This window comes from Maniola jurtina, chromosome 3, assembly GCF_905333055.1.
Source record: "Maniola jurtina chromosome 3, ilManJurt1.1, whole genome shotgun sequence".
Classification (NCBI taxonomy): domain Eukaryota; kingdom Metazoa; phylum Arthropoda; class Insecta; order Lepidoptera; family Nymphalidae; genus Maniola; species Maniola jurtina.
The window spans coordinates 2,490,056-2,510,751 of record NC_060031.1 but is presented as its reverse complement, the minus strand read 5'-3'; the positions used below and the strand labels follow the sequence as shown (position 1 = coordinate 2,510,751).

At 35.5% G+C, this 20,696-nt stretch overlaps 1 protein-coding gene across 5 annotated transcripts in view; it reads right to left on the bottom strand.

Moving 5' to 3' along the window:
* Positions 1–20,696, bottom strand: part of LOC123880891 — a 503,469-nt gene that overhangs the window by 58,413 nt on the left and 424,360 nt on the right. Inside the window, exon 1 of one of the 5 annotated variants that reach the window (XM_045929270.1) lies at positions 13,527–13,564. The exons of the other annotated variants lie outside the window; for them this stretch is intronic. The gene's annotated coding sequence lies outside the window, so the exon portion shown is untranslated. Of the gene's footprint in view, positions 1–13,526; positions 13,565–20,696 lie in introns of those variants that run through there. 5 annotated transcript variants of the gene reach the window in all.

Here is a 20,696-nt window from a genome sequence, read left to right as displayed (position 1 = left end):
CACGTACAAAAAATATCGCTCGAGGTCACAGCTATCACAGAACAAGTAATTAACTTATTACTGGGTACATATACCTGGTTACCCCATCTGGTCGCAGATGGCCGCGATTAGTCGTAATCGCTGTACCAAGCTTTGTGTCCGGCACTTGGGATAATTTATTGTACCTCTATTATTGCTGATCGGCAGTGGTACTATACACCGGCGAACTATAAAGTATAAGATGTATACCTAATAGCTACACATTTTGTGGCTAGTAATTAGGTACCACGCCCTGAGCAACGAGGAAAGCCGTGCCACCAAGCGATATTTTAGCAGGTTTTTTTATTGAAAAGGGCTTAAGCCATAGTCCACCACACTGGCCAAGTGAAGATTAGAACTTTACACACCTTTGAGAACCTTATGGATAACTCTCAGGCATACAGGTTTCCTTACGATGTTTTCTGTTATCGTTAAAGCAAGTGATATTTAGGTACTGGTTTAATACCAGGATCGAACTCTGGTGCCCCCAATAGGAGGACGAAGTCTTCGCCACCAGAATATCACTGTTCTAATAAAGTAGAACTCTAAACTGCTAATACCTTTAACTGAAGTAGGTAAGCACAAAACTTAAAGAACCGCTTAAAATTCTGCACATTAGTAACAAGATTTGCGCCGTGCGTTGTCGCACGTACACCTTCGCTTAATATGTTTTATTACTAAATACAGAGTTATTTACGCGAATTAAAACAAAGACGCCATGTTCCCTCGAAAGTTCTCGAAGATTCTCATAATGAGAGCGACGTGTGATGGCGTGATTATACCCAAGCGCAGTCATTAGACAAGACGGGCTTAAGGCAATGAGATTTATTAAGTTTCTGATCCTAATATTCGTATGGTTTTATTACACGACTGCTAAAAAAAGGAGTGTATTTTTTTCAGGATTCAGGTATGTATGTGATTTTCTTTATTCCACCATAACTTCTAAACGTTCGAAAAGATTTGAATGTATCGTTAGAATTCTTACATCACCCCAAAAAGAAAATGACAATAAATTTTTTGAAAAATATTCAATATGTTTTTTTAACAATTTTTTTTACACTTACTATTTCCACCCTCTGCTAGAATGAGATTTTAAGTTCAAGCGCAATAGTTAGGTAAGTAATTTGAAACGGAATATTTAATGCAAACGAATTCAAAAATTCTAATAAAATTACTATTTATTTTATTATTGTATAGGATTTTGTTGAACTAATACTCGTTCGTTTACACTAATACTATCAGTAGAATTTCATGAAAATAAAAACATTTATTATTCTTTGATATTATTTAAGCATCATTTCTACTATGCACTACTAGAGTATGGAATCCCTTCCAACTTTCGTTTGCCCAGCCAACTTTAATATTGGTACCTTAAAAAAATAGTGATGAGGCATCAGATAAGCAGGTGAACTCTACCTTAGTCTGCATCATCACCTATTGTGATTTCAGTCAAGCGCAAGCAATACAGTCAAAGAAAACTTCTTTAAATTCTTTTAAGACCAACTCTATATTGAAATGAAACTTTCTCAGTAAATATGTCTAAAGTTTGCGCCACCCAAACTAAATACGTACCCATCCAAGAAAATTCTCTCACATACATCGTCGGGTACAAATGAACCTTTTAAGGTAAAGATTGTTTGAAACATTTCATTACACAGAGCGTTCAGTTCAAAGCTTAAAGTACTAATATGGTGGCTCAACCCACCTGAAAACGCCTTTTAAATTAAAATTGTGGCTCTTATGCTACGTGAAATCTCTAGTTTTTTAATTTATAGATTTGCCTTTGGCTGCAATCAAACCTGGTGACAAGTGATGGTGCAACCTAAGATGCACCTTTGACATGAAGGTATCCACATTAAAATTGGAGGCACTTGTGATATACCATAAACCAACCAACATTCTGGAGGTTCCCACGTTGATTTACTTTATACTGGCAGAAAAATAATGTACGTATGTATGGCTACGACACAATATATAGTAAACTAAAGCAACACATTAAAATTTTTAGATAAATAAAAATAAATCAAAAATGATTTATTTCACGAAGGTCTACTATTCTATAAGTTAATAAAGACTAAAAAGACTATTATACTGGTGTCTCTTATGCCCTTTCAGGCAAGAACCTCAGCAGTTGAAAAATACAATCATATTATCAATGCAGCAATACACTACACCATTTTGTGAACAACTGAAAGCTCAGCGTGTTGCTTTCACGCATCTTTGTCATTACTTGATCACTTGATCAATTGCGCTACGACTGGACTCGTTCTATAGAACGACCGTGTCGGTCTACGCGCGGAGCATTCAGTTCAAAGGGAAATTGAAGAATTCTATGAATATCCTCTCACGTGAAACGGCGCAATTTTGTTAAACACGCTTTGATGAAATGAGTTTAATGACGTTTTAAGTTAAATTACTGGGCACATCCCTTTGTATGGAGGATCATAGAATGTTATTCACCATGAACTTGCAAATGTATGGTTTGAATTGCATTAAGAAATTAAGAGACCGTGTTTTTTTGTTTAAAACGTTTATTTTGTAGACTTTCAAGGATATTAGTGTGCGTATTATAGACCAAGGTGCGAAATAATAGATTTTATTTTTATTTATAAATAAATTAATAATAAATAAAAAATTAAGTAAATTAAACTATTTAGGATAAATACTTAAAAAAGAATGAGTTTATTGAAATGTCTACATTTTCTCTTAGTACCTACTGTGACTCTACTACCAATTTTATCAATAGAAAACCTTTTTAAAACACCAATCTCTGGTTGAGTTTGACTGAAATTCAAAAGAAATGCAATACTTGTTTTAAAATTCAGCGTAAATAGGCGTAAACTGTTTAAACTCTTCATAACTTACCATCAAAATAGCATGATCTGTGTCGTAGCCAACTACGACACGTAGCTTATGTCACGTGTTCGTAGACTATCTACGCCGTAGTACATGCTACGTGGCTACAACGTAGCCTTTTCTTTAAAAATTCCAAGGATCGTGAGGTTTTTTTACCATCAGGCGAAGTTAACGCTCCTTCAGCTTGAAGTGAGGGAACAAAAGCCCGCATTGCTATTGTAAGGAAGCCTTTGACCTCGATCTATTGTGTCGAAGCTAAAAGACTTTATTATAAGGCGATATCTTTTGAAGGATGCTCTTTTAAAAGTAACTAGCCCGGACGATGATTGGTAGTTTTTATTGTGCTTAAGAAATAACAATGTAGACGTAAATTGGGGGAAAAAGTCTTTGCAATGGCACACGATTTTAAAAAGTCAGTGTTGTGTGATATATCTTCAAGATTAGCATTTTTTGTAAATGCGTATTTTTTAGAGACAAATCAACATTTAGTTTCTCTAAGGCTCAGCTCTAATCTGGGGAAGGCTTCGGGAGTGGCTAGTTATCATCGCACTTAATCCTGCCGCTAAGCGATTTAGTAGATTCCAGTAATATGACGTGTAGAAACCGTTTAGAGTAGGGATTTGATTTCTTCCGTTAATTTAAAAGAAATACAGTAATTTTAAAGAAATACAGAGAATGAAAAATCTCGCTACAAGATGGTATTAATAGTCGCTTACACTGGCTGAATATAATACATATGTGAAATTTCGACACTTAGGATAATTTTAAACCGTGGCCTAATGGTTAGGCGCACCGGGCGCATACCTAGAGAGGCTCGAACTCCGAAAGTTCTGTAATTTTTTCTATGTATTCAAAATTATTAAGAAATTTTCTTAAAGTGTAGGTAAAACAGATGGGTTGATAAATAAATAATATGTTACTGCGTCTATCTACAATATTTACATACTCGTATATGTAAAATTTCCATGTGAGCAATATTAATAGATAGTCTCCATGCAAGTTGAGACGTTTGATGGGCACGTGATAAATGGCATCTTCGAAGATGTTCAGTAGGTAAGAGGGGGAGAGGGGGGATACAATTTGCATAAACGACACTTAATGGGCCTCCGCGGTGCATTTACTATAAGGTAATCCAATCCTGTAGAACGATGAGCGATGGGCTTATAATTACTCGTGTCTTGGAGATTAAGGACTGCTTAATTGATGTAGAGTTTATTATAAGAGTAACATCTTAGAAGTTTCATCCGTCTAAAGAAGCAAGTAAAATTTTTACTGGTTGAATTTTTTAAAAGGAAAATAAATGTAATCACACTTACATTATAAAGGCGAAAGTTTGTATGTATGTTTGTTACTCCTTCACGCAAAAACTACTAAACGGATTCGGCTGAAATTTGAAATGAAGGTAGATATTTTCCTGGAGTAGCACATAAGCTATTTTTCATTTCGGAAAATCAAAGAGTTTCCACGGGATTTTGAAAAACCTAAATTCACGCGGACGAAGTCGCGGGCATCAACTAGTGATTACATAATTAGCTTCATGGCATCCTGGCCCCCAAACTAAAAAAGCCCGTACCTATGTTAAGGGTCAGTGCCTTCCGAAACATTGGATTTATTGGATTGTGGATGATGGAACATTGGTTGGTGACTTCCTTGTAAATCGCCCGTTATCTGGCTTAAACATGTATACATCTTTATCGCTATAAATACAGGTAAGATAATCAAAACATCATTTAGAAATCTCAAAAAGAACAACAGTAATTTTTCATCCGCAAAATCATCCGGCAATAAATCCTTGCCAATCATGCTGAGACATCAGTTTCCATCTGCCACCCCCCTCCGCTCCTGTGACTTAGATAATATATCACTGCCTTCAATAACCTGCGAACATGCCGTACGTGGATGTACCTACGGAGACGAGTTAAATGGATATGAAATTTTTTTCATTGGTTGGCTTACGCTTGATAATAACTTCATTTGATTGTACGGTCGGCCTCAGAATTTGAGTAGCAATTCCACGAAATTATTACATCAAAACATGTCGCACTTATGACCACACCTAACGGATGTGCGTAACCGTGCCACGCGAATTTGATCATTAAGGTGCAAAGCGACTCACGGTCTTTGACTGTACCTAGATTGCAATCTGAGATGCACATCCATTTTATGCAGATGATGCCCATGACTTAGGTATTACCCAGGACGATTAGGTATTCTAAGACGGTTAGCCTTAGAATACCTAATATTCTAAGACGGTTAGCCTTAGAATACCTAATATTCTAAGACGGTTAGCCTTAGAATACCGAATCGTCCGAGAAGGTTAGTCTCAACCAGCGGCAGATTCATTTGACGACTCAAAATCCCTTGAAAGTTTATTTAACTAAAGCATCTTTGGTCTTCATTTCTATGTGTCTCTCTACTAAATCCATTTTCGCTAACACCTGATCCTTGTTTAGTATATCCTCGTTGTAACAAATATACGCGCGTTGTGGGAGCTCGTAAACTTGTAGAAAGCGTCTCGCATCAGGTGAGACGTTTATTTCCGTAATGTATTATACTATTATATGACAGCGACTCTGTTTTTGTGCAAATCTATCTCAAAATAAGATGAAAATTGTTATTCGTGGGGTGAAAAGTACAAATATCTGTCAACAAAGCCTCGAAAGTTAGTTTAGTCAGTTTATTAATTGAAATTACACTTAAGTTTTCATGAGAGTTGACGTTAACTCTGTGAATATGTGAGCGTATTTTCCATAATTTTCCCACACAATATTCAATATTGTCATTTTTCACTAACTTAATTGAGATTTCACGCAAAAAGCTATGGATTTGAAGCAGAGCTTAAACGGCCGCTCAAATATTTGCGTGAATTTAGGTATCTAAAATCCTTTGATTTCCGGGATAAAAGTACCTAGCTATGTCACTCTCCGGGTCTTTGACTATATCCATACAAAAAATCACGCTGACGTTGTCCCACTTGCTACGTGATTGGAGGACAAATCAAACAAACACACTTTTGCATCTATAATATGGGTAGTGATTGCTAAGGGCGTAGATTTAGTTATGCGAACTGAGCGAGAAAGTTTTCTTTTAGCAATAACCTACAACCAAAGATCAAAAGCCTAGCTTAGAGCCTCAATAATTCCGAAAACGGAGTCCGGAGCGGACTGAATTCCGAAAGGTCGGCGGTTCAAACCCCACCCGTTGCACTATTGTCGTACCTACTCCTAACACAGCTTTGCGCTTAGTTGGAGGGGAAAGGCGAATATTAGTCATGATTAGCATGGCTGATAATCTTTTTAAAGAAAAAAAAAATAACGAAATACCACAATTGTTATTCGTAGCACAATATGTATTCTGACACGTAAACGCAAACGTTCAAACGTGACGAGTCAGCTTATTTTAATCAAAGTACAAAAAAAAACACGTCCATAAGTCCATAATCCACCAATAAAAACGAAAACAAAGGAGCTCTGCAGGCCGTAAATAATACGCCGGGATGGCGTGCCGAAGCCTCTTAACTGACTGTAATTCAGAGGGATGCAATATCCCAAACGAGTTTTATGAGTTAATCACAACGTTTGAAGTTTGACGAATGGGGGCATATTTATTGGTTCCATCACGATACTAGGCGTGCCTTCCTTTGATTTTGCAGGTTGGAAAGTTCTATTATACAAACCGACTAGGTGATGCCCGCGATTCCACCCGCGTGGATAAAGGTTTTCTTGAATCCCACGGGAACTCTTTGATTTTCGAAGATAAAAGTAGCCTATGTGTCAAATTCAGGGTATAAGTTATCTCCATTCCTCAGCCAAATCGGTTCAGTTAATGTGGCGAAAAGGAGTAACAAACATCCAAACTATTACATTTATTAGGATTTAAAATGAAGGATGTTATTGAATTAAACAAGTGTAAATTAAAAATTTATAACACTCCCGACAAGTGAAGGTTACAGTAACTAGAAAAGAGCTGATAACTTTCAAACGGCTGAACCGATTTTCTTAGATAATAGCTAAGAACACTCGATCAAGCCACCTTTCAAACAAAAAAAAAAAACAAAATTGAAATCGGTTCATAAGTTTAGGAGCAACGATGCCACAGACAGATACTCAAATACTGTGTGTATCTGCATACACAGACAGATACACACGTCAAACTTATATTTTTGGGTCAGGGGTTAAAAAAATATTATATCGACCCGACATATCTATTGTTTTTAACTTTATTCATACTGAATATAAAATCTGTAGAACCCTTCATACTATCTCATCGATCGAATCTTGGTACTTATACATAAAATAAATCTGTTCATACCTATAAAACCTTGCGAGATTTTATGTAGGTCCCTGTATAACCCTAAAAAGGGGCAGTTTAAGACAAAATGACTTACTTATTCGTCATAAAATTCAATATGACACCAAACGTCGCGTTTCAGTTTACGATCACATCGATCGTTAGGAATATCGTGCCGGGTGGCGACTGCAGGCGAAGGAGGAATAAAACGTGTAAAGGAACGCAACGCATTGTATGGAATCGTAAAGAATTTACATAAATGTCGGTGTTCCCTCTGGCGTTCTGTGAAAATAGGGTGAAGAAAGCATGAAGAAGGAAGCGATTTGAATTTGGCGATGTTCCATATTCGATTCCTTGACAGTCTTTTTGCATGAAAATTCGTCATTAGTATTAAGATGTTAGAAGACTTCGTCTGTGTTGGTGTTTGCTGGTGTGCGTGCTCTGCCTGTTTGGAAGTGGCCAGGTTTTGTGGTTTACTGGTGTTTTTGGTGGTGGAACTGACTGGGCTCTAAAGGGGCGCCGCGCGTGTATCGGCGAGCGCCGGCACAGACGAAGTCCATACTTATATAGTTTCCTTACCTTGTAAATAACTACAAACTTGAAATTGACTAATCTGTGTTAAGCCAGACGAGAGAAAAAAAAACTACAAACTTGATATGAGCACGCTAGGGAAACTTGGTGTAACTCTACTGCATTCTGTATTGTTAGCCCGCAAATATACCTGTAAGTTTTACTCTAGTAAGTAGATTAAATTACGACAAATTTACTAATGCAAACACTATAATAAGTACATTTCCTGTCAATTTATTACATAATCTACTTAGGTGAGTAAAACTTACAGGTGTAATCACAGCCTAAAAGTAACTTCTAAACCATGTACCTACCTATAGAAGTAGGCGTTGCTTTGCAGAAGTCAAAATATACAAGGACCCAAAAACTTAATTTGCTATAATCAGTTGAAACAGACAAATCTGTATAGTGCAACACGCAGCATGCGATATACACATCCTGTCCTTCCACTGCTAAACATGCAGGAAAAGCCAGCCACCAAGCAAAAATCTTTTAGCAAAAGTAAATTTAGCTACACTTCATCCAATTTTCTTCTTTTTTCAGTCTTCTTGTTTTAATGCTCACTGTTGTTATAAAAGTGATTTAAACTTCATTGAAACAATCTAAGTTAGTGCGTTTATCTTTATGAAGTAGGTACAAAGAGCGACAAAAGACGTCGCGATCTCTGGGGCACAGAAAAATTGCGTCGCTCCAGCTCTCCTAATTAACGTTATGTATCACGAGTAAAGGTCGTATCATATTGCATAGGAATTAGCGGGCTGGAGAGCGGAAATCATTATATATAATAAATGTGTGAAAGGTGATTCCAAAAAACAGGTACGACTTTGTTTATTTTTGGCAGCTGTCATAAATAACACTGATTTAAAAGTTAAAACAAAAAAAAAGGTATAATTATTTTATTTCATAAATTTTAACTATTTTGCGTAGTTTGTTTAATTTTGGTTTCAATTTAGATTTTACTGGTAGTTTATTTTATATATTAGCTTTAATTTAAATATAAAGGTAGTTTTGTTTAATATTATTTTACGGAAAAACTGTTTCTAATTTAATCGCCATTTTACCGACTTATTATAAATTTATTTTATTGAAAATCCTAACCATGCAGTTTAAAAAGTCAAACTGGATAGTACCAGTAATGTAACAAAACTTCTATCTATTAATATTACCATAATATGCCCAATATAAACTCAATTTTTTAACCCCCGACCCAAAAAGAGGGGTGTTATAAGTTTGACGTGTGTATCTGTGTGTCTGTGTATCTGTGTATCTGTCTGTGGCATCGTAGCGCCTAAACGAATGAACCGATTTTAATTTAGTTTTTTTTGTTTGAAAGGTGGCTTGATCGAGAGTGTTCTTAGCTATAATCTAAAAAAATTGGTTCAGCCGTTTAAGAGTTATCAGCTCTTTTCTAGTTTTCTTGTAGAAAAGAAGGTTAGATAACCGTTAGGTTCATAATATTATGTCAATAGACAAATGTCAAGCTGTCAAGATGGACGTTGCCTAAATACATAATTATTTATTTAAAAATGATGTTTTGGAAAACTCAAATACTTTGGATCGTCGGGGGTGTTATAAATTTTTAATTTACACTTGTTTTTAGAATAATTGTGACGGTATTTGAACGGAGGCTACCGCGTCCGCTGCCTCCGTGAACACGTCAAGTTTGAAACGAGACTTTACAGGGCGTAGTAATTCATTTACGTTGTACTTAGTTTAAGCTTATAAGTAAGTTACCTTTAAGTTGCCTCTAAGGAAGACGGAGCTGTCGAGAAGAGACCGGATTAAAGGTTGACAGTTGAAGTTAAGTTAGGTACCATGTTGAAACGTAAATACATCTTGCCTAGTGTGGGAGATGTATAAATACTTTTATAAGCCTATGAATCAAAATATGTTTTACTAGCTGACGCCCGCGACTTCGTCTGCATGGATTTAGGTTTTTCGAAATCCCGTGGGAACTCTTTGATTTTCCGGGATAAAAGTAGCCTATGTGCTAATCCAGGATATTATCTATCTCCATTCTGAATTTCAGCCAAATCCGTCCAGTGGTTTTTGCGTGAAGGAGTAACAAACATACACACACACACACACACACACACACACACACACACACACATACAAACTTTCGCCTTTATAATATTAGTGTGATGTTTTCGTATTAAAAATGTGTAAGTATAGACAAGAAATTACTCGAAGAGGTAATCCAAAATTTTTTCGCCTCCCGTTTTTCATGTTCAGGAGGTACTCTGAATTTTGTTTTTGAAAATTTTAATATGCCTCTACACATGTACTACATGTACTTTATGGTAAAAAGTTTCTAATTTTCTATGACTGTGTACTAAACTTAAAACCTACATGTCTTATAGTTTATTTTTAAATAGCTGTGATACACACAGACGGACTGGACGAATCTCTAAGGGTTCTTTGTTTTAGTACGGAACTCTAAAAAAAGGAAAATCTGCAATCTGATTTAATTACTGATTACAATGTAAAGGGCTATAAGTCGACGGTAACACTCGTCTAATCAGGAAACTAGTGAACCCGGAATATTTCCGGGAATAAAGGAAATATGCGCGACCCTATCGTAACCTGTGGTACGAGCTACGAGTGGAAGAAAATAACGTTCATAGCCTCCGTCAAATGATATTATTATTAACTAGCCGATGCCCGCGACTTCGCCCGCGTGGAATTAGGTTTTCGAAAACCCGTGGGAACTCTTTGATTTTCCGGGATAAAAAGTAGCCTATGTGCTAATCCAGGATATTATCTATCTCCATTCTAAATTTCAGTCAAATCCGTCAAGTAGTTTTTGCGTGAAGGAGTAACAAACATACACACACACACACACACACACACACACACACACACACACATACAAACTTTCGCCTTTATAATATTAGTGTGATACTAGCTTTTTTCTAAAAAAACATGTTGAAAACTCTGTGTTCTGTTAATGCATCGGACTTTATTTGGATTGTCATATAACTGGTTGAAGATGACATTCTTCAGTTCTTTTTGACGTCTGATAGCCTTTGAAAGAATTTTAAAATAAGTAACTGAAAAAAAAAATTGATCCAATTTTCTGTACTTAAACTCAACAGAATAAGTTAGGAGATTCGAGAGATTTTAATACGTCTATGTATTCGCTTTGAGCTTGTAACTTATGCCACATCAAAAGGGTTGAGCGTTTACTGACAGCCGCAACGCAGGTCCTAGTAATTAAATATTTTAACTGATTAACTACGCAAAGGACCGAAGAAAGTGGTTTAAGGTGCACGAGGGAAGTATTATTTTTAATTCACCCGTGACGGCCTAAGATTTAGGAGTGACGTTTGAGAGGGTAGAAAAAAGATTTAACTGCTGAAAGGGGTCGAAATGGATGTTCTTAGTTATTACCCTTTAATATTAATCGTATTATTTATAAGAAAGGGTAAAGTACGTTTTAAAACCTGTTATTATATAAGTTATATACCTGTTCATATATAAGGTATGAATAAGAATCATGCCCATGGTACACGATGTCTCATTTTTGTTTTTTTAATCCTTTATTCATAGGCTTTTACATTTGTGCATGTCAGCCTCACTGTACCCTATCTTATCCTACAAGTCTATCTATATATACAATTCCATCTCATCCTACAATCCTATCCTATCATACAAATTTCACAAGTTACTGTGCCCTGTAACCATCTAAACAGATTGCAAGGATGTCTCATTTATTGATAGTAAGTCGTATTCGTACTCGGAGTACCTAAATCGTTTTCTTTATTGTTGAAGGTGGTCTGGGAGCAACCGCACCACTACGTCATACTGGACGAGCCGTTAATGACGTAGTGGTGGCGTTGCTCCCAGATTCATTAGCATATAGCGATATAAATATGTCTTTGTTCGCATACCTATATATCTACTTAGAGTATACCTTTTTTTTCTTAGTTTCAACACTTAGGTTTTATTGATTATCATTGTATTTCGTGATAATAATAATCGAGACTGTGCTCTCCAATGCACTGGAGACAAAAAGTACCAATTTTGGACCTCTAAAATCAGCCAGTCATCTAGTTGCAATATCGGGCAAGTACCTGGGTATTACCTATGTGTCGACAAGAAAAACTCGCTGGAAGCTACTGAATTCAGGCAGCGCAAGACCGTGGCATGTGGAAGTCCCTACAAAAGACTATGTCCAGCTGTGGACGTGTACCAGTTGACGATGATGATGACGTAAAAGCTGTTGTGTTATAAATTACACTCTACAAAAATTATTCTTAAAGCTGCGATTCGCTCTGGCCAAGAAAAGAATTAACAAATTCACAGCATAAACATTCCCTTTACAAAGTTAGTTACACAGCCATTTATAGTTTTAAAATGAAAACTTCTTTGAAAGTTTTCCCTTTTAATTGTAGAGCAAAGAAACCAAAACAAAAGCTTGTAACAATACAAGAAACGGGCACTGAATTAATACAGTCCACCAACAGAACTAACTTTTGCTTGCAGAGAAACGTTTGTGCTTCAAGCCCCGAAGAGAAGTTTAATTACAGGACTTCTAGTGTAAAGGCTTGAAGACTTTATAGCGGTAACTATAAGGTTGAAGATGTAGCGAAATGATATCTTTGAGTTGGTGTTACTTAAAGGTAACGTCCCAATGAAATGGAAAAAATATATGAGGCTATATCTCTCTCCATAGAAAACTTATACGAAACTAGCCGATGCCCGCGACTTCGCCCGCGTGGATTTAGGTTTTTCGAAATCCCGTGGGAACTCTTTGATTTTCCGGGATAAAAAGTAGCCTATGTGCTAATCCAGGATATTATCTATCTTCATTCCAAATTTCAGCCAAATCCGTCCAGTAGTTTTTGCGTGAAGGAGTAACAAACATACACACACACACACACACACACACACACACACACACACATACAAACTTTCGCCTTTATAATATTAGTGTGATAAAACGTTGTATTATTTCGGTAGATAGATGCATTATTCAATTAAAATTATATGTAATAAAATAATAAAGTTAAAGTTTTTAGTTTCATTTATAATATTATTATTATAAAACCATAGGTCTTTTGCCTAATCTCTCTGCATTGCTTCGAATTGCCATCCTATCGGACTGTGAATGTGATGGAATAGAGAACATAGTGGCATAGTGGGCTAATTTCCGTTGAGATAGACTACCGTGGAGGAAATTCTTTCAGGAGAACATTTTATTATTAAAAACTAGAAAATGCCCACAACTTCATCTTACAAACAACTTCATCAACAAACTTATATTTCCGGAACAAAACCTAGCCTATGTCTGTCTCTTGGATGCAAGCTATCTCTGTACCAAATTTTATCGAAATCAGTTAAACGGCTGGACCGTGAAAAGGTAGCAGACAGACTTTCGTACTTATGACATTATTAGTACGAATTGCAACGCATTTTTATCGCTTGGACTATCTCATGAATTTGATGAGTGATCGGCCTAAGGTACTAGGTAGGGAAATTTCTTGGGCTATTTCAAGGGGCGGGATTTCTAATCATGGCGTCCGAATGCCCGATGAGGCTCGACTCATCAAAGTTCTCGGATTAAATTATTTTACGGGGAAATAAAGATTAATTGAACCGTTTCAAAGGATTTACGTCGGTGTAGTATTTCGAGATGGTTTCTGTGAAGATATTCATGTTTTGGTTTAGAGTATATAGGATTCTATCTTTTAATATAATATAAGTAGTTACTTACTTGTCGAAAGTTACAGTAGGTAAGAGTATAATCCTAGGCTAAAAAGATAACTTATGAAGCTTAGTTTACTTACGGAACATTTTGATACGAAGATTTTCATGGTTTAGAAAGATTTCATACCTGAAACAAAAATAAAAACAATAATATAAATGATTGCTCCGTATTTATTTAAGCAAATCAGTATTAGTAGTTAAGTAATATAAGCAAAAGAATTTTGCTATAGGTATACCTATTACCTACTTATGTGATTTCTCAAGGTACGAATAAGATTTCTGGATCAAATTAAAAACCTTAATCCTACGTAACATCATTTTTTAGAAACATCAGTTTTAGAAACTTCCAATTTATTTGGTGATAACTCAAAAACTACTTTTTGTAGTTAACCATTTTTAACCCCCGACCCAAAAAGAGGGGTGTTATAAGTTTGACGTGTGTATCTGTGTATCTGTCTGTGGTATCCTATTAGCTCCTAAACTAATGAACCGATTTTAATTTAGTTTTTTTTGTTTGAAAGGTGGCTTGATCGAGAGTGTTCCAGCTATAATCCAAGAAAATCTTTTCAGCCGTTTGAAAATTATCAGCCCTATTCTAGTAAATGTGACCTTCACTTGTCAGGGGTGTTATAAATTTTTAATTTACACTTGTTTAGAAATCGAACGAACTGTATAGTATAGATTGCATTGTATTACTCTTAGTGCCCAGTAAGCGTACTATACAATGTCTCTGGAATTTACGTACTAAAATTCTGTATTCTCGTATAACATTATGATAATCACTTCAAGATAATAATTTATTCATTCTAAAAGTACCAAAACTTATAACTTATCCAAGTTTGAAGAAGTGTCAACAAATCTTATAGTAATACTCTCCGAAGCTTCTCGATCAATACCCTAACTTCCGATGGCAAGTTATTCTTGGCTTTATAGAAAATTTAATTTCCTCTTTCATGAAATTCACACTGAATATCGGATGGGAGGAGTTTCAGTGGGGAAGGGGGGATGAGGTAGGAATCGAAATTATAATAACCGTGACGTTCAGTGAAAAGATTTGTAGCGTTGCGGTGATTAAGGAAGTCCTTTGTGTGTCAGAAACAGGGATTATTATTTTGATTCATTATTTTGTGTAAAGTTAGTTCTACTTTAAAGAAAATATAAACTTTATTATTTCTGTGATAAAAAGTAGTCCATATCTATTATATTTCCTGCAAAGTCTTCTACGTGGATTTAGATTTTAAAGAACCCAGTGGGATCCGTAAATTTTCCGGGGCAAAAAGTAGCCTATGACCTGCCCTTGGATGCAAGCTAACTTTGCACAGAATTTCGTGAAATCCAGTTAGTTTTACCATATTATAAGTATGGGTAGTATCAGATGTTGCATTTTCTTAGATTTAATATTACCCCTCTAAGTAATGAAGCATTTTATCCCATTTGAATTTAATAAAGCAAGAAGCCATTATGTGTATTTAAAAAATCCTCCTTAAAAAATTGGACCCTCCCGCTAATGTCCCACGGGAGGGAATAATCCCTCCATTTACTTTAAAATTCAGTTTATTTTGTCATTAAGTTGTTTGATACATAATTTTTGTTTAGCGAAATATTACGGCGGGTTTAAGGAGTATTTGATTTGTTGAGGGGTGGTCTAAATGATAACTGTATAGCGATTAATAGCAAGGGTTTTCGTTTAAATAAAAATACTCATACTCGGTTTAGTGTAGTGTCTCGTTTTCAATAAGATTGTTTGTGGTAAGCTGATAAAACACATTAAAATTGCGCAGAAGTTCACTCCAACTTGATATTTTTTCTATCTAGAGCCTCTACAGCAAGACGTTATTAATTTTGTTCCAGTTAAACATTTTAAAAGCTGTTTTTTTACTTGCAAGATAGGCTTGCGCTTAACGACAATCATGGTTAATAAAAAGTAGTGATGAGTCTAGGTTGGAGCACAATTGCCAAGAAGATGCCTATTCACTCTCACTTTGGTGATATTTAGACTGTAATTTTATTCAGTAAATAAAAATAAAATCTGAGAAAGAAAATGGGCCAGACTTTAAAATTGGCATAAAAATAAGTCAACGCTACACGCAAACTAAAACGTTGGAATACTATTGCTACAATAAAAGTAATGGTACAATTTTTCTTTATTTGTGTCTCATTTTTGGCAAATACTTCCTACATTAGATACTTCGAGATAACTGTATACAATTACATCACTCAAACAGATAGACATTATAAGGCATGGGAGCAATGACTTTGCCAAGATTTTTTGGCAATGCACTCTATTATAGCCTTCAACTTAATCTAGATCTATATTTACTACTCTCATTCAGTCTGACATAGAAATAGCTCCTCTAAAATTAAGCTGGTACACATTTAGAATTTAGACGTGAACTCTAAATTTAGAAATGTAAGGATAATTCTACACTGTAGTGTGACGATATGGCACAAGATTTTATTTTATTCAGAGTACAATTTTTGGTGGAAATTTGAAAAACTTGATTTGGAGTTTTTTATTCACTCTTGGGTAACGCTTGACCATAATCACACTTGATGGGAAGTGATTATGTGGACTAAGATAGGGCGCGTATGCAAAGAAGAGCGTGTTCTGGTAGGATATAGGGACAGGCAAAACCACAATCAACCAACTATAAATTACCGGTGCGCGGTGTTAAGATACTAATAAAATTAATTGATAAATACCTAAATATAATTCAATTGTTTTAAGAGAAGTAATTTAAATAAAAGGTGATTAAAAGGTCCTAAATATGTTCAAACAGATAATTTCGTATGACTTGGGGCACGCTCTACAGATTTCCATCGCCCCAAAAGATTAAGTTATTTAACTGGCTTTCAATATTCATGGTTTACTTAAGAAAAGTTTGCGAATTACGCTTCGTTAAGAAAATATAAAACTAAACTCTGGACTTAATCGAGACTTTGGAAAATTAAATACGACTTACACAAATGCTGTTTCGATCGAAGTTTTGTTAAGTACTACATATTTTTACTTAAATTAATTAAAAAAGTTATCGGTGCTTAGCGCTTTTATCTATAGAAAAGAATTTAGGAAAGAGTTCTAACACTATGATTGTTATAAATAACTAGCTGAAGCCCGCGACTTCGTTCGCGTGGATGTTGGTTTTTTAAAATTCCCGTGGGAACTCTTTGATTTTCCGGGATAAAAAGTAGCCTATGTGCTAATCCATGGTATAATCTATCTCCATTCTAAACAGCCCAATCCGTCCAGTAGTTTTTGCGTGAAGGAGTAACAAACATACACACACACACACACATACAAACTTTTTCCTTTATAATATTAGTGTAATAGTTCCACAGTCCTGCAATTCACATTGTTGTTACTTATTATTAATTTTTACTTATATCAAATAGTTAAAGACCTGGGCAGTCATTTATATGACTCTCCAGGTTTTATCGCGGAAACTAGAAGAGTTCCCATAGGATTTTTAAAATACAAAATCCACGTGGACGAAGTCGCAGGCATTAGCTAGTAATAATAACTTATCACTTTTTTTTGTTATCCATACTCAATATTATAAATTCGAAAGTGTGTCTGTCTGTCTGTCTGTCTGCTACGCTTTCACGGCCCAACCACTGAACCGATTTTAATGAAATTTGGTACAGACATGGGGTACATCCCGGGGAAGGACATAGGCTACTTTTTATCCCGGAAAATCAAAGAGTTCCTACGGGATTTTAAAAAACCGAAATCCACGCGGCCGAAGCCGCGGGCATCCTTTAGTAGTTAATAGTTTTGTATTGTTAATAGTTTATGTATTGTATCATAGTTTAGGGATTGAAACCATTGATGGGAGGAACATAAATAAACGTAACCAAAGTCATTTTTATGTTCACCTCCCAACAACTGGAATAATAAAGCCATTTCAATAGTGTTTTTCATTTTATTTTAACCAGCCGTCTTCCTAATAAATTCACCGCGCACGTCATGCAAGGGTTGTAACGTGGTTGTAATTATGACAGACAGACAGACGGACAGACAGACGGAAAGGGTTGCTAATTACATTAAACGTCATGGAATAATTAATCGAGCGACGTGTGGTTACGTGACTTGATTATTCATATTTTTTTCTATGGTTTGTATTCATTGAAATTATTACAACATTGAAAAGCTTGCATGGAACCTATATACACCTATTTTAGAGATATCGCAACGCTTGTTTTTTTAACGGACCTGATCAACAGCGTACGTTAAAAAGGGGTGTCCGATTTTAACTGACTTTTCATCGGATACACTTTGCGTCAGTTTATTTACAAGTGTAAATTAAAAATTTATAACACCCCCGACGATCCAAAGTATCTGAGTTTTCCAAAACATCATTTTCAAATAAATAATTATGTATTTAGGCAACGTCCATCTTGACAGCTTGACATTTGTCTATTGACATAATATTATGAACCTAACGGTTATCTAACCTTCTTTTCTACAAGAAAACTAGAAAAGAGCTGATAACTCTTAAACGGCTGAACCAATTTTTTTAGATTATAGCTAAGAACACTCTCGATCAAGCCACCTTTCAAACAAAAAAAACTAAATTAAAATCGGTTCATTCGTTTAGGCGCTACGATGCCACAGACAGATACACAGATACACAGATAAACAGATACACAGATACACAGACACACAGATACACAGATACACACATCAAACTTATAACACCCCTCTTTTTGGGTCGGGGGTTAAAAATCTTGTGTTCTCTTTTCGCCAATATATTTTGCCGGACCAATTATAATAGGTCCGTCAAAATTAATGAGGAATCCGTGTGTTTGTTAAGAAAATGATGTACCCATAATTTTCTTGTTGTTTATGCAGCAACAGTTACGAGTACCTAGCGAAAATTTAGAGTGCACAAGTAATTTGCTTGATGTAGATTGTAGATGTATCTATTTAAGTAGGTACTTATACAATCTACTCTTACATCTTTTCGGTGAGTTTACAAGATATAGTTTTTAAACCAGTTATTTTTTCTGTCTTGAAAAACCCATGTGTACGAAGCTTTGCTTTTCTTGAATGTTTAGCAGACTTTGGTACTAGTAGATCATAGGTAGTAGGATACCTACTTAGATACATCTACAATCTACTTACATCTTCTAGTGAGTTTGTGTAGTGAGTCGTACTTCCAGGTTAGTTTCGGCTAAGATGTAATTTTAAACCAGTTTTTTTCTATGTCTTTAAAAACCCATGTGTATAGAACGAGCTTTTCTTTGTTTTGCGGATTCTCATGAAAAAGTTTCTCTAAGCTTAAAACAGCTCGCAAATGAACCTCGCTTCAATGTTAGCTATTCATATACTTACTCTACATGGAAAAAAATAACAGTTTCTTGAAATACGCAATCAGCGTGTTTTGTGCGGGGTTCGTGATTGCCAGCATTGAGCCGGATCTGGAAATGTGTTTAGCCTTCTGACTTCTGTTGGTATATTTTGTGCTATAGGCACACCTTTTTAGGTCGTGACCTGGTATAGTTGAAATAACGTGATGGTTTGGTATAATAATTTAATTGATTGTATTTAAGATTTTCAGCTGGTAGCCAGTTAATAAGATTAACATTATGAAAATGCAATAATTAAGTATATTTAAGTACTAGAGGATGCCCGCGACTTCATCCGTGTGGATTTAGGTTTTTAAAGATCCCGTGGGAACTGTTTGATTTTCCGGCATAAAATTCCTATGTCAATAACACGGAAGCAAGCTACCTCGGTACCAAATTTCATACAAATCTGTTGAGCGGATGGGTCTTTAAGAATCCCGTGGGAACTCTTTGATTATCCGGGATAAAAGTAGCCTATGTCCGTAACCAGGATATAAGCTAACTCTGTACCAAATTTCGTCAAAATCGGTTAAACTGTTGGGCCGTGAAAAGGTAGCAGACAGACAGACAAACAGACAGACAGACACACTTTCGCATTTATAATATTAAGTATGGATTTTAGGCTGGTACTTAGTTAATAAAGATTAACATTATGAAAATGCAATAATTAAGTATATAAAAGCTTTTTGATGAACCCGTTAGAATTTCTCTATGAATATGCTGAGTTTGTATAATTATACCTACTTTAGTTTTTCATAGTTTGCTTAAAGATAAACACCCCGCAGAAATCTTTTCGGAGAAACGCGTACCAAAGCGATGCAATTTTCCCGGTACTTAAGACCTTTTGGAGTTAAGTTTTTTAGTTAGCAAATGCTTTCGATGTTTCTTCGGTACTTTTCTACGTACACCTATAACTGTATATATATCTCATAAATATTTTTTAAGGGAGAGCCAAAAAACATGTTTGTATACGTATTTCATGTCTGCTCTTAATTTTGAAATGGCATAAAAAATCGCATCTTTTCTACCGCTCCCTTCTAAATGATCCCTTAGGAGGCCCTTTCAAGATTCCCCTAAGCAGCCCTGTTATGTCATATTAAGGGCTAATTATGCTTGTATTCTTGTGCCCTGTTTGGTAAAGCTACCTCCAGTATAATAATATTACCTCGAACATCCCATAAGATATTCAAGAGAGAATATCCAAGTAGTCAACGGTTAAGGGGCGGACTGAATTCCGAAAGGTTGGCGGTTCAAATCCCAACCGTTGCCCAATTTTCGTACCTACTCCTAGCACAAGCTTTTCGCTTAGTTAATAATATTTAATTAATAATAATAATATTCTTATTTAAAAAAAAAAGAAAAAGAAAGTCAAGTCTCTCATGATTGAAGATCGATATCACATCTATGGTGTTTAACTTTTTTATTCAGATACAAGTAGATAAGTAGATACAAGTAGCTCTCACTAAAAACAATATTCTAGAACAATTTTCATCCATGATTACAGGACATAGTTTAGGCCACAGTCCACCACGCTGACCAAGTATAGATTAGCAGATTTCAAACTCTTTTGAGAAAAATAGGGAGAGGCAGGCAAGCAGGTTTGCTCACGATCATGCAACAGGCACGCACTCATAACGAAAATTTAGAGGCCCTTAACTAGTAAGTGATCACTTCTTAATCATCTTGTTATCAAGTAAAAGATTTTTAATCTTTTGTGTTGTCGATATTCTTCCATTTTCCAGCTTTAATTTATTGAAAATCTGCCTATACAATGCCTTAAATTTCATGAGTTTTATTTGAGCATTGCATAGTCTATAAGACAAAGTGATACAATAGTCAAACTGCTTCTCAAGTTGGCTCGTAAAAGTTTTCATATCGTCTACGCCATTTTTGGCCGGCTA